The sequence below is a fragment of the Prionailurus viverrinus genome, chromosome D3, assembly GCF_022837055.1.
Source record: "Prionailurus viverrinus isolate Anna chromosome D3, UM_Priviv_1.0, whole genome shotgun sequence".
In the NCBI taxonomy this organism is placed as follows: Eukaryota; Metazoa; Chordata; class Mammalia; order Carnivora; family Felidae; genus Prionailurus; species Prionailurus viverrinus.
The window spans coordinates 18,463,720-18,476,298 of NC_062572.1; positions in this window are offsets into that span (position 1 = coordinate 18,463,720).

Sequence of the window (12,579 nt, forward strand, 5' to 3'; positions counted from 1 at the left end):
CGCCTATGGCGAACCTGACGCTCTGAGCGGTCACGAGGGGGCCGAAGGAGCACGGCCAGTAAGTGGCAGAGTCCGGATTGGAACCCAGAGCGGAGAGACGCCGCGGCCCCTGCACCTGCGGGTGGACATTGGGCTCGAGGCTGCGCCACTCTGGCGGAGCCAGGCCGGGCGCCCAGCGCTTCTTGAATTTCCTGTGACTGCCCTCGCGTTCTGCATCCCCGTAGCAGGCAAGGGAGCCGCGTCTCCACGCCTGTGGTCGGGAAGCGTGTCCTAGCCCGTGCTTAAGTCCCGCAAGGAGCCGGGGCTCCCTAAGGCTGGGTGTACCTGGATTTCATTGCTCATTCAGGTGGGCTGTGACCTTGGCGCTGGTCCATGTCCTCCTGAATGGTTTTCCTTTAACACCTGGGCGCCCTTAGTCCTTTCTTCTCTGCCAAGAGTAAATAGATCACTTGCATTCTCTAGTGGGGAATGTAGTTTACGGATGTTAGTTAAGGTCATGGTCATGAAACTCTGTTTTCATTTCTCTCCGACCTACCTCTATTGAAAGTTTGCATTTTGCCTGTTTATAAAAGTCGTTAACACGGCTTTAAGTGTCCCTTGGTGACCTATAATTAGAGACCAATAATTAATTCCAAGGTTAAGTGGTAAGCATTCAAAGTATTTGAGTTTATTTCTGTTAATCCTTAATGGAGTTGTGTGTAAACAGAGGTGACTTCACAATCTCCTGTTGAGGTAACAGCCCTTTTCACTAAGGTACAATTTTTTTTATCTCCACGGCAGTTTGGAAAGAAAGTCTCTCTTCTGAAAGTTGATGGATTCAGTAAAGCTTTTTAATAAAATGCATCCAGTTTGTGAGTTCTGCAGACTCGTGCACTATGGAAAAGCCAAGCAGGGACCCTTCCTTAAAAGACAAAAAAAAAAAAAAAAAAAAAAAAAAAAAGGATGTTCTGGAAAGTCCTCAAAACCTCCCCTTTTCCTTGAGAAAACTTGGCTTTGAAAACTTGGCTTCCCTGCATGGGTTTTTGGCTGGGAACTATGGCCATTTTACTAAAGAATTGACATTTTAAATTCTCAGCTTCAGGAATGGTTGGTGAAAATATTGCCACTCAAACTTCTACTGTTGAGGGTATTCAGAAAACCCAGGTAACTTAGCAGAAACCCTTCTTTTGTGACATGCGTCTATTTTTCCCTCTTACGAATATTTCTCAAGCCTGTTGAAGTGTAAGAGTCACCTGGGGTGAAATTAAAACCACAAAAGGAAAGAGCTGGGGAATCCTTGTTTCACAAATGTCCCACGTGATTCTCAGGCAAAGTGTGGACACCTGTAGTAGGTGATCATGAAGTTCACCTGTGTCCATGGCTCTGCGGCTCCTTATCATTTGCTTCTGTGGGGGGAGGGTCTTAGATCCATCCTGACTTTGCAAAGGTACCTGCTTTCCTGCTAGCAAGATTTCTAAAAGGCTCAGCAGACGCTCTGTTCGCCAGACCTCTGATTTTTATAGAAAATCTGCAGAAAGGAACAAAAGCAACAGGTATGTGGCTTTTCTGCTTACGCTCTGGATTGAGGTAGTGGAAAATGCTCTAATCTGGGCCTGAGTTTGATACGTGTTGGTGGTTGAGCAGTAGTTATTTGTCTGATCTCTTCGGAGCTAGGGTGCCTATGGCTGTGGGCAAAATATTTGTTTATGATGTTAATGACGAGCTTAAAACCCAACTCCTTCATACGTGGGAAGACCAGTTCCTTGTGTGCAATGTGTAAGTATAGCGTTCGTATTGAAGGATTACAATATATTCACTTAGTAAGTTAAAGCAGCTTTTTTTTTTTTAGCTCAAGTAACCCAATTTTTATCACATGCCCTGACCGTTTCTTCTTTAATTCCAAAGTTTTTGACTTTTATTTTGCTTAACTGTTCTGAGTTTCCCATGGTAAAGAGGGAAAGGGAGTGTGGTCAGAATTACATGATTTGTAGCAATGAATAGTTCTCTGTCTTCCGCTCTGACCTCTGGCTGGTACAGTGAACCGCAGGGCACATCTACGAAGCAGAAATCTCAAGGTGGTGTTTTGGGTTTTTTTTTCCCCCCCTCATAAATGGCTATACTACAGCAAATCCTCAAAGCCACAGCCTCCTGGGCTGTCTCTGGCACATAGTAGGCACTCTGGAGATTTACAGGCTTTTAAAAAGCTTTTTTTCTTGTGTCCCATTGCTAAAAACTAGTTAGGCGGCATTTTCTTCTCAGAAAGTTCTGGACAGAAGGCTTACCCGGTCTTTACTCCCCAAGGCTCATGGCTCTCTTAAAAGTACCTTCTGATTCTGATTTCTTAAGAGGTAGGTTCACTAGCATTGGGAAGCCACTGTTGAATGTGTGAACACAGCTTTCGAAGACGAGAGCAGAGTTTGTTGTTGTTCTGTGGGAGACCATGAAAGTCCACTGGTCATTGATCTCCTTTGCTCCTGTTAGCATGACTGATACGTGTATTATGGTTCTCTTTGGGAACGCGTTTGTAGAGGAACTGCTGCTTATAATTGTCCTACATCTTATTTAATAAAAGGATGCTAAACCCTCCGGTGTTTCTAGGAAGGGAATACTATAATGTTTTTGTATCTTTGTGATCTCCTGCCTCTAGTCTGAAACTCCAGACCAGTTTCCACCATTGTCCTGTCCGACTCTTCAGAAAGGTTGTGACTAACTTAAAAAAAAACAAAAATTAAGCCTGTTAAAGAGTGTGACCCTCAAATGTGCACTGAGCAAGTTGCCGGAGCCTTCTCCGCGTTTTTTCTATTTTTTTCCCCCAACTGCCTTTTATAAAAGCCTCGCTTCGTTGTTTATGGCAATACATCTAGGCTTTCCTTTCTGAAAAAGTTGTTGGCCGCTTTTTTGGAGTGCCAAGAGAATAAAAACCAGAGGCCTTATTGTCTGTGACTTCGCAAAACAGAGCCACCGCCAGGTGGTAGGTTCTGAGGCTTATTAATCAGGATAAGGAAAAACTTGCTAACAGTGACCGTGATCCCAGGCTGGCCTGTCTCCTCTGCTGGTAAACGGTGCCCTCACCCCAGCTGTCGATACAGAGACTGGGCACCGGTGAAGGGGGATTCTGAAACCAGAAACCAGTTGGATGCCATCTCTGAAGCTCCCCCAATGCCAGAATTCCACAGTATTCCTTGAACTTGCATGCCAGGTTGGTCTACGTAAATAATTTTCTGGACCAAGTCTCTGCTGCATTAACAAGTAGTATAGGGGCGTCTGGGTGGCTCAGTCGGTTAAGTGTCTGACTCTTGGTTACAGCTCACATCATAATCTCAAGGTTTGTGAGTTCAAACCCCCCATCGGACTCTGTGCTGACAGCGCAGAGCCTGCTTGGGATTCTCTCCCCTGCCCTCTCTGCCCCTCCCCAACTTGTGCACGTGCTCACTCTCCCTCTCTCTCTCTTGCAACATAAACTTTAAAACAGATATTTAAAAAAATGCTATATTTACATCTAACTGATAATCCAGTGAAAAAATAAATGCTTTGAGAAAAAACTTAATCCTTTAGCCATTTCAACACCTATTATCTTGATAATGACCACATCAATGCTGCTGGGTGGTTATTTTCCTATCTGGCTTAAATTGAAAAGCATGAAACAAAGCATTTAGAGATGCTTAGAGATTGAGAGATTTCGAGTATTTAGAGATTTACAGTAAAAATGTGTTAAAAGGCTGGGCCATCTCTTGGTCAAACAGACCAGTCAAGTTGTTTGGCATAATCTTCACCTGAAGCATGTTTGATATTGGGCAAAGTGAACAACCCATCCTCATAACATAGCAATTCCGTATGAATTGGAGTATGTATCCAGAACCCTCTATTCCCTGCGGACGCTAAACACAGGGAGGGCCCTCCAGGAGTAGGTGCTCCCTGAGGCTCAACTGGTTGGAGAGGACAGCGGTGGCTCCCGTCTCAGTGCTGTCCCTCTCTTGCCTATCCCTAGCTGCAGGGCTTTGGATGAATTCTTCCCCCTTCCTTGGTTCTCCCATCTCTGCTGGGGAGTAACGACTCCCATCTTGCAGGGCTGTGAGAGGCTGGGGGAGCACGCCTTCTGTGGGGTACATATTCCTCAAACTAGGTATATGTTTCAGGTGGTTTTGTGTGTTTAAAGGGACTTCTTATTCGGTTGCTAGATTCTTCTGGAAAAAGGAAGGAATCGATTGGGTGCCTTTGGGAAACTCAGATTTTTTAACCAGGAGAATCTGAACTTAGGTAGGTCTCTAGTGATTTGAACGCTTTGACACAGCCTTCCCCCGGCTTCTAGGGAGAAGTTACTCATGACCCCTCACAACCGTGCTGTTTTACGTATGAAAATCTAGTCAAGGGCCTCATCGTCTGCCCAGTCCACAGTCTTACCCAGTCTAAGCCCTCACCTTCATTCCAGGAGGAAATCCCACTAGGCAATCCCATTTAGGGAAGGCTGTGTTTTCCCTCCATTCCAGAATTGATTTCATCTGGCCACTTTGTGGCTCTTGTAGTATTTTCTTGTTGTGCAGGGTAATGGCTGCAGCCTCTAGATCTGTGATGGGAGAGTAGTTAACATACAACTTCACATCTAATCTGAGTCTACATTATTAGACAGAATTGAGACTATCACTCTATTCTGTGTTCCATTTTCTTTGTCTTTTTCTACTGGCTTCGATGAGAGATCCTGAACCAGAGGTGAGTGATCCACAGACAGGCTTTGGCTCAAGGGCTTTAAAACAAACAAACAAACACAAAAACTTAAAAAGCCAGCATTTAAAAATCCTTCAAAAGCTAGGACTTCCAGCCTTTTTTTTTTAAAGATGTTTATTTTGAGCGAGAGAGAGTGCATGTGCCCATGTGTCCACAAGCAGGTGTGGGGCAGAGAGAGAGGGAGGCAAGAATCCCAAGCAGGCTCCATGCTGTCAGCGCAGAGCCCCATGTGGGGCTCGAACTCACAAACCGTGAGATCATGACCTGAGTCGAAACCAAGAGTCGGCTGCTTAACCGACTGAGCCACCCAGGCAACTCTCTAGGTTTTCTTGAAAAATTGGAAAAGCTGGCCACTTGGCCAGCAACCCCACGAGGCAGTCATCAGCTGGGACTGAACGCAGCTGCCCACAGTTAGAGGGATTGTCCTACGCTCTTCGATTTGCTCCTTGCCTGGCCACTTCCTTATTGCTCTGCCCTACTGTCTAGGTCTCGGCCGTTTGTTTTTTGAACACGTTTTTAAATTGCTCTTTGTTTTTCTTAGAGTGAAGACAAAAATAACATGTGTGGGCACACCCATGTTGCTATTAAAAGCCGAGAAGGATCATCAGTGGTTAATAAAGATGATCTACCCTTTTCCCCCCACAACTTCCTCTGCTCGATGCTGTGCTGAGTGCTTTGCACATCCAGCTCGGTCCTTAGGGTGCTGTGAAGTAGGTGTCATCCGCCCCCACAGGAGAGATGAGGAGATCCCTTTGATTTGGCTTAACTGATCTGTCCGACCTGACCTGACCGTGTCAGGGGATGGGGAAGAGGTTGTCTGGAGGACCCCTCCCTTGTACTTTTCCACGCCAGGTAGTTTCTCATGGGCGGGGCATCTTAAGCATCTCTTAGGATGCAGGGTTTGGGACCAGGCAGGTCCCACTGGTAAGGATGCAGCTACATCCCAGGAAATTGCTACTGGTCACACTGGCCCCAGAGAGGTCACACACTGTTTATGGGCTTGAGTCAAATAAATGGAGTTGAGCACACTAGCTGTGCAGACCGCTTTATAACTCTTTCTGCTAAGCCAGTGGATCTGACCTCTCAAACCATTGATTCATAAGGGAACATCTGAACCCACCAGAAGAAAGTTTGGGGGAAAAATAAATTTGCTGTATTTGTTTGAGTCTAATGGAAAGGCTTCCTTCTTAGTAAAGTAGGTGAAAATATCCGGTATCCTCACTTTGGTTAGACTTCAAATAAGTGCATTTTTTGAAGGTAATATATTTTGAAGTGGATAGTTACAACGTTTGGAGTAATACCTTTTGTGTAATTAAGACATGGGAAAATAGCATGCCTCTGTGCCTCGTGAAAAGGAATACTCTGCATGCTTCAGGCCAGCTCTTTTTTTTTTTTTTTAATGTTTATTTTTGAGAGAGAGAGCCAGCAGGGGAAGGGCAGAGAGAGAGGGAGACACAGAATCCAAAGCAGACTCCAGGCTCTAAGCTGTCAGCCCAGAGTCCAATGCGGGGTTCGAACCCGCGAGCCGTGAGATCACGACCCGAGCCGAAGTCGGACACTTAACCGACTGAGCCACCCAGGCACCCCTCTTTTTAATATTACAGACTGTTCTTGGGGGCATCTTCCTTTGTGCACAAAAAGGTCTTTAAATGTTCGTTGTTCAACAGAGAATCCAAGCTCCAATTTTTCGCTGCAAGCTGCTTTCTCCTGCAAACAACAAACACCCCTGAGGGGTTTTAAAAGACTGTTCAGGGAACTCTGACTACCACTATTTCATGTTTAGATCCTGTTCCCCAGTAACAAAAAGCAGCCTGCTCTCTTACTAAAAGCCCCTTTCCCAAGGCTCTGGACCAGGTTTTTTGTTGTGTGTGTTTCTTTCTTCCTTTCTAATATCTTTCCCCACTGATGTCTAAAGTGAATAAAACAGAACAGCGCATAAACTTGTTCATACATAGCACTTGGTGGACACTTTCTCTGCTTTTTATTGCAAGGTAACAATCCCGGCTGTTTGTTTTAGAAATGGTAATGTTGTATCATTGTAACAAATTATACTTAAAAATCATTTAGTGTGAAATTGCAGATTAATCCCATAGGGATGGGGTATTAACAATCACCCAGCCCTTTGGAGCATACAGATGGTGAATCTGGGATTTACAATAGGAACAATCACTGATTACATGCCTGGCTGTAACGGACAAAAAGGCCTCCGCAATTTCAGCTTGGAGAATACGGCGGAGGTCCTAGCGCCTGACTTGTTTGGGACGCTTGGTTCCGGAGAATGCCTGTTTCATCACCTAGCCCGTGTGAGAGACGGGTGCATTCTGCGTGCTTTGAAACCCACCACGTGCTTCTGCGGAAGGGATGCCTCGGTGTGCCTCTCTCTAACCCTTCTAAATTCCATTAGAATTCGTTGAAAGAGCATTGTCACAGTGGGGTGTGCAGTGGGAATGCGGCAGATGGGCCGGGCCAAGAGAGCTCATTGTCAAAACCAGTACCTGCTGTTTGCTAATCACCGGGAGGAAAGTTGTCATGCACGTGGACCAAGGGCCAGGGAGGGCTGTGCACTTCGGAAATGAATCTGCACCTGAAATGAAAAGGATTCCCAAGTGCAATGCCCCTGGTTTTGAAAATCCTCTGGTGGAGCTCCAGACTGTGAACCCCATGACATGCGTGTTAAGAGAAGGGGGTACTTCTACACACAGTCCTGAGTACAGACAGTGCTACGATGAGTGACCGGCCAGTATGTGCTTGGGACTCTGAGCAAGTAAGACCAAATTCTTTCAACTACATATGGATTTTTAAATGTTCATTATTTATTTTTATCTTTATTTTATTTATTTTTTTGAGAGCGAGAGAGACAGAGTATGAGTGGGGAGGGGCAGAGAGAGAGGGAGACACAGAATCCGAAGCGGGCTCCAGGCTCCGAGCTGTCAGCCCAGAGCCCAACACGGGGCTCGAACTCACGGACCGCGAGATCATGACCTGAGCCGAAGTTGGACAGTTAACCGACCGAGCCACCCAGGTGCCCCAATATATTTCTTGATTTTTAACGACATATTTAAAAATGCTCAACTTGTAGAATCAAAGTAGCCATTTCAACGGTAGTTTAGGTTCATATACAACTTCTATATACGCTCAAATAAGTCCCCCACACTCCCATCTCTGCTTTGGTTTCAGATGCAAAGGTAAGACATTTTTCGATCAAAAGAACAAGTTGTTTCAGAAGAAAACCAAAAAGCTGGAATGCTTAAAAGATTTAATAGAATTCTCTTGACTTTTCAGGGGTGGTTTCTCAAAAACAAAAAACCATTTATCCAAATGAACGCTCTATTCCAAATATTCTTGATCCGAACATTGTTTTGTTAACAGTGCTCTGAGCAAAATGAAAGCACACAAGTGGATGTTGTCCTGGACTGGAGGAACTGTTTTTGCTTTTAGGCAAATGCACCCCACACTGGTTTTATTGCTTTTCCTGAACCCGGGGATTTGTGACCCCGATGGGCCAGCTCAGTGATAATGACCCTGTCTTCTCCATTGGACCAATTAAGTACCTTCCCAGAAGGGTTTTACAGCTCCATCTTGGGGGGACGCTTGTAAGCTTCTCAGGATTATTCAGGAAGTGCTTTGCAACTGGTCCTTATTTTAGCCCTGCCTGAAAGGAGACGGGTTGAACAACGTTTTGCTCAGAATGATCAGTGCGACCTTAATTGTCACAATTATCAATGGTACTAGTAACTTGGAGGCAAGGCAGATTCCTCGGAAAAAGTCTGTTTTATCAACTTTTGAGACCCTTTATAGCATCAGATCTAAAGTAGTTGGTGATACACTCCTTTAGAAAGGAAGGATTGGCCCCAGCTCAAAAAATTTAATTGTAACCAACGGTGTAAGATAATTATCCATGAGTACATTCTGATATAAATGATGAAAGAAATGGATAAATGCAAGAACAACAAACATTCCTTCCAGAAGAATCCCAAATATTCCACGTAGACAACCTCCATATCCTGGATGGGAACATGAATCTTCCCTTTCCCCCTTCACTGTTGGGCTTGTCTTCCTGACCCCCCTCCGACTTCCAGCAGTTAGAGAAACCCAGTAACTTCTATCCTGGACCAAGTGACGAATAGTAACGTCAGCAGTGATGCCCTGGGGGGTCCCATGCACCCCCTGGTAGGATGTGATGGGATGAGAAGCCACAGGGGCATTTCGCCACTGTGGTAATCTTCCTTAAAAACAAACAAACAAAACAATAACTTCGGTCTACTCATGAGGAGAATGTTTGACAATCCCCAATTGAGGCTCATTCTACAAAATACCAGATCCATCCATACCCTTCAAAACCATCATGGTCCTGAAAAACAATGGAAGTATAAGAAACTGTCCAAGGGGGCACCTGGGTGGCTCAGTCGGTTGAGCATCCGGCTCCGGCTCAGGTCATGATCTCTCGGTTCATGAGCTGGAGCACTGCGTCAGGCTCGTTGCTGTTGGCACGGGGCCCGCTTCAGGTCCTCTGTCCCCCCTCCCCTCTCTCCCGGCCCCTCCCCTGCTCGTGCTCTCTTTCAAAAATAAACCAGAAAAAAATCTTTTTTTTTTTTTTTTTTTTTTTTTTTTAGAAAAAATCTTTTAAAAAAATAACAAAAAAGAAACTGTCCCAAACCAGAGGGGACTGGCTAGGACAAAGGAACTGATGCCACATGGGTACCCTGGTTGGATCCCAAGAGAAGACCAGGACATGGTGGGAAAACCGGTAACATTTGATCCAGTCTGGAGTCTAGTTTATAGAAATGGACTGCCATTGCTGTGACAAACATACCACGGTAATGTGAAATGACAACGGGGAACTCGGGGAGGGGTACGTGGGAGGTCCCTGTGTAATCTCTGCAACTTTCCTGTAAATCTGAAACGCGTCCAAAACGGTTCATTTTGAATCCAGCAAATGACCCCTCCACGTTTGTCACAGTATGATTTCTAATAGCCAAGAGGTGGCCGCAACCCAAGTGCCCAACAATGGAGGAGTGGGTAAATAGAATGTGCTACGCCAGGGGCACCTGGGTGATGCAGTCAGCTGAGTGTCCAACTCTTGATTTCAGCTCGGGTCATGATCTCGTAGTTTGTGAGTTTGAGCTCCAAGTTGGGCTCTGTGATGTCAGTGTGGTGCCTGCTTGGGATATATTCTCCCTCCCCCTCTCTCTCTCTCTCTCTCTCTCTCTCTCTCTCTCTCTCTCTCAATAAACGAGCAAACAAACTTAAATGTGATACACAAGGGAATATTCAGCCTTAAAAGGGGAGAAGATTCTGTCACGTGCTACAACACAGAACCTTGAGGACGGGATGTTAAGTGAAATAAGCCAGTCGCAATAAAGACAAATAGGATCCCACCTCTATGCGGTGCCTAGAATAGTCAAATTCATAGAGACAAAGCAGACTGGTGGTTGCCGGGGGCTCAGGGCAGAGGGAAACGGAGGGCTACCATTGAATAGGTATAGGATTTCCATTTTGAAAGATGAGAGAGTTCTGAAGGTCTGTTGCACGGCAAAATGAATATCCTTAGTGTTACTGAGCTGGACGCTTCACAAATGCTTAATACGGCAAGTTTTCTATTTTTACCTCAATTTAAGCTTTTTTTAAATCCAAAGAATGCATATCACAGCTGTACAAATTAGGAAAACCTTTGCTTACCATAAAAAAAAAAGCGTGTGTCCCAGTTCTCAGCGTTGGTGCTATTGACAATTGTGCTTGATGATTCTTTAAGGTGGGGGAGCTGTCTTTAAGGTGGGCATCGTAGGACATTTAGCATCCCTGGCCTCTACCCACTAGATGGGAGTAGCACCCTTTCCCCTATCATGACAGCCACAAATGTCCTCAGACATAAGTGTCCCCTGGGGCTCAGGGGGAGAGTTGCCCCTGGCCCAGAACCATTGGTCTATTGAAAGAGTGGGAGGTAGGGGAAGGAAACAGATTTAAAAATAATTGCATAGACCTTTGCTGTCCAATACGGTAATCACTAACCGTATGGGACTATTTAAAATTAAACAATTGAGGGGCACCTGGGTGACTCAGGATTTAAAAAATATTTTAAGCATGCGACCTCACGGTAGCAACGAAAACCAAGAATCAAATAGACATTAGCCAATCTTGACGATGCTACGCTAAATGAAGGAAGCCAGTCACAGAAGCAAAAATATTGCATGGTTTTACTTCTGAAATCCCTAAGAGAGTGCAACTCCTAGAAACAGTAGATTGGTGATTGCCAGGGGGGTGGCCACAGGGGGACATGGGGAGCTGACTCAAAGGTGTAAAGGTTCGATTATGTAAATGAGTTCTAGAGATCCGTACAACATGATGCCTGCAGTTCTCTGTTAAGAGGGCAGATCTCCTGTTAGAGGTCCTTACCACAATAAAAGTAAATGTTATGTGCTAAAAGAAAAAAACATAGCCAAAGAATGCAAACCATTGTGTGTTTTTTTTTTTTGAGATATAATTGACAAAATTCTGAGATATTTAAGTGTACAATGTGACAACTTGACACAACTCTAGATGGTGGAAGGGTTCCTCCCGTCAAGTAACCTGTCCATCACCTCACATATTTACCTTTTGTGTGTGCATTTAAAGGACATTTAAATTGTCCTCTCAGCAAATTTTAATCATATGACAGTGTTACCAACTGTAGTCAGCATGTTTTACATTAGATCCTCAGATCTTCCTCATTTTATAACTGAAAGTTTGTACCTTTGGACCAACCTTTCCATATTCTACTCTCCTCCAGCCTCTGGCAACCACTTATCTACTGTTTTATCAAGTTTGGCTCTTTTTGATTCCACATGTAAGTGATACCATGCCCTTATGTGTCTTTCTCTGGCTTATTTCACCTCGCATAATGTCCTCTAGTTTCATCCGTGTTGTTGCAAATGGCAGGATTTCCTTCTTAGGCTGAATAATATTCCATTGCATGTGTGTGTGTGTATAGATCACATCTTCTTTATCCATTCATCTGTTGACAGACACTTAGGCTGTTTCCATACCTTGGCGATTGTGAATAAGGATGCAATGAACATGGGAGTGCAGTTACCTCTTCAAGATTGTGATTTTGTTTCCTTTGGATATATACCCAGGAGTGGGCCTGCTGGATCATATGGTAGTTCTGTTGAGGAACCTTTATGTTATTTTCCGCAATAGCTGCACCAATGTATATTCTCACCAGCAGCTTACAAGGGTTCCACTTTCTCACTTCCTCATCGACCTTTATTATCCCTTTTTTACAGACATCCCTACAGGTATGAGATGATCTCGCTGTGGTTTTGATTTGCATTTCCTTGATGATCAGTCATGTTGAACATCTTTCCGTGTACCTGTTGACCATTGTATGTCTTTGGAAAAATGTCTAGGCAAGTCCTTTGCCCATTTTTTTTCTCCATTGGGTTTTTTTTGCTGTTGAGCGGGTTCCTTGTATATTTCGAGTATGAACCCCTTAGCAGATAGGTGGTTTGCAAGTATTTTCTCCCATTCTATAGGTAGCCTTTCTATGTTGTCAATGGTTTCCTTTGCTGTGTGGGAAATTTTTAATTTGATGTAGTCCCGCATGTTTATTTTTGCTCTTGTTGCCTTGCTTTTGGTGTCAAATCCAAAAAATCCTTGCTAAGACCAATGTCAAGGAGCTGTTCCTCTGTGTTTTCTTGTATGAGTTTTATGGTTTCACATCTTTAATCCATTTTTAGTTGATTTTTGTGGTGTAAGATAGTGATCCAGTTTGTTTTGCGTGTAGCTGTCCATTTTTCCCAATACCCTTTATTAAAAAGACTATCCCTTCCCTATTAGATGTTCTTGGCTCCTTCGTTGTGTATTAATTGGCTTCTTTGTCGTAAGTCAATATATGCATGA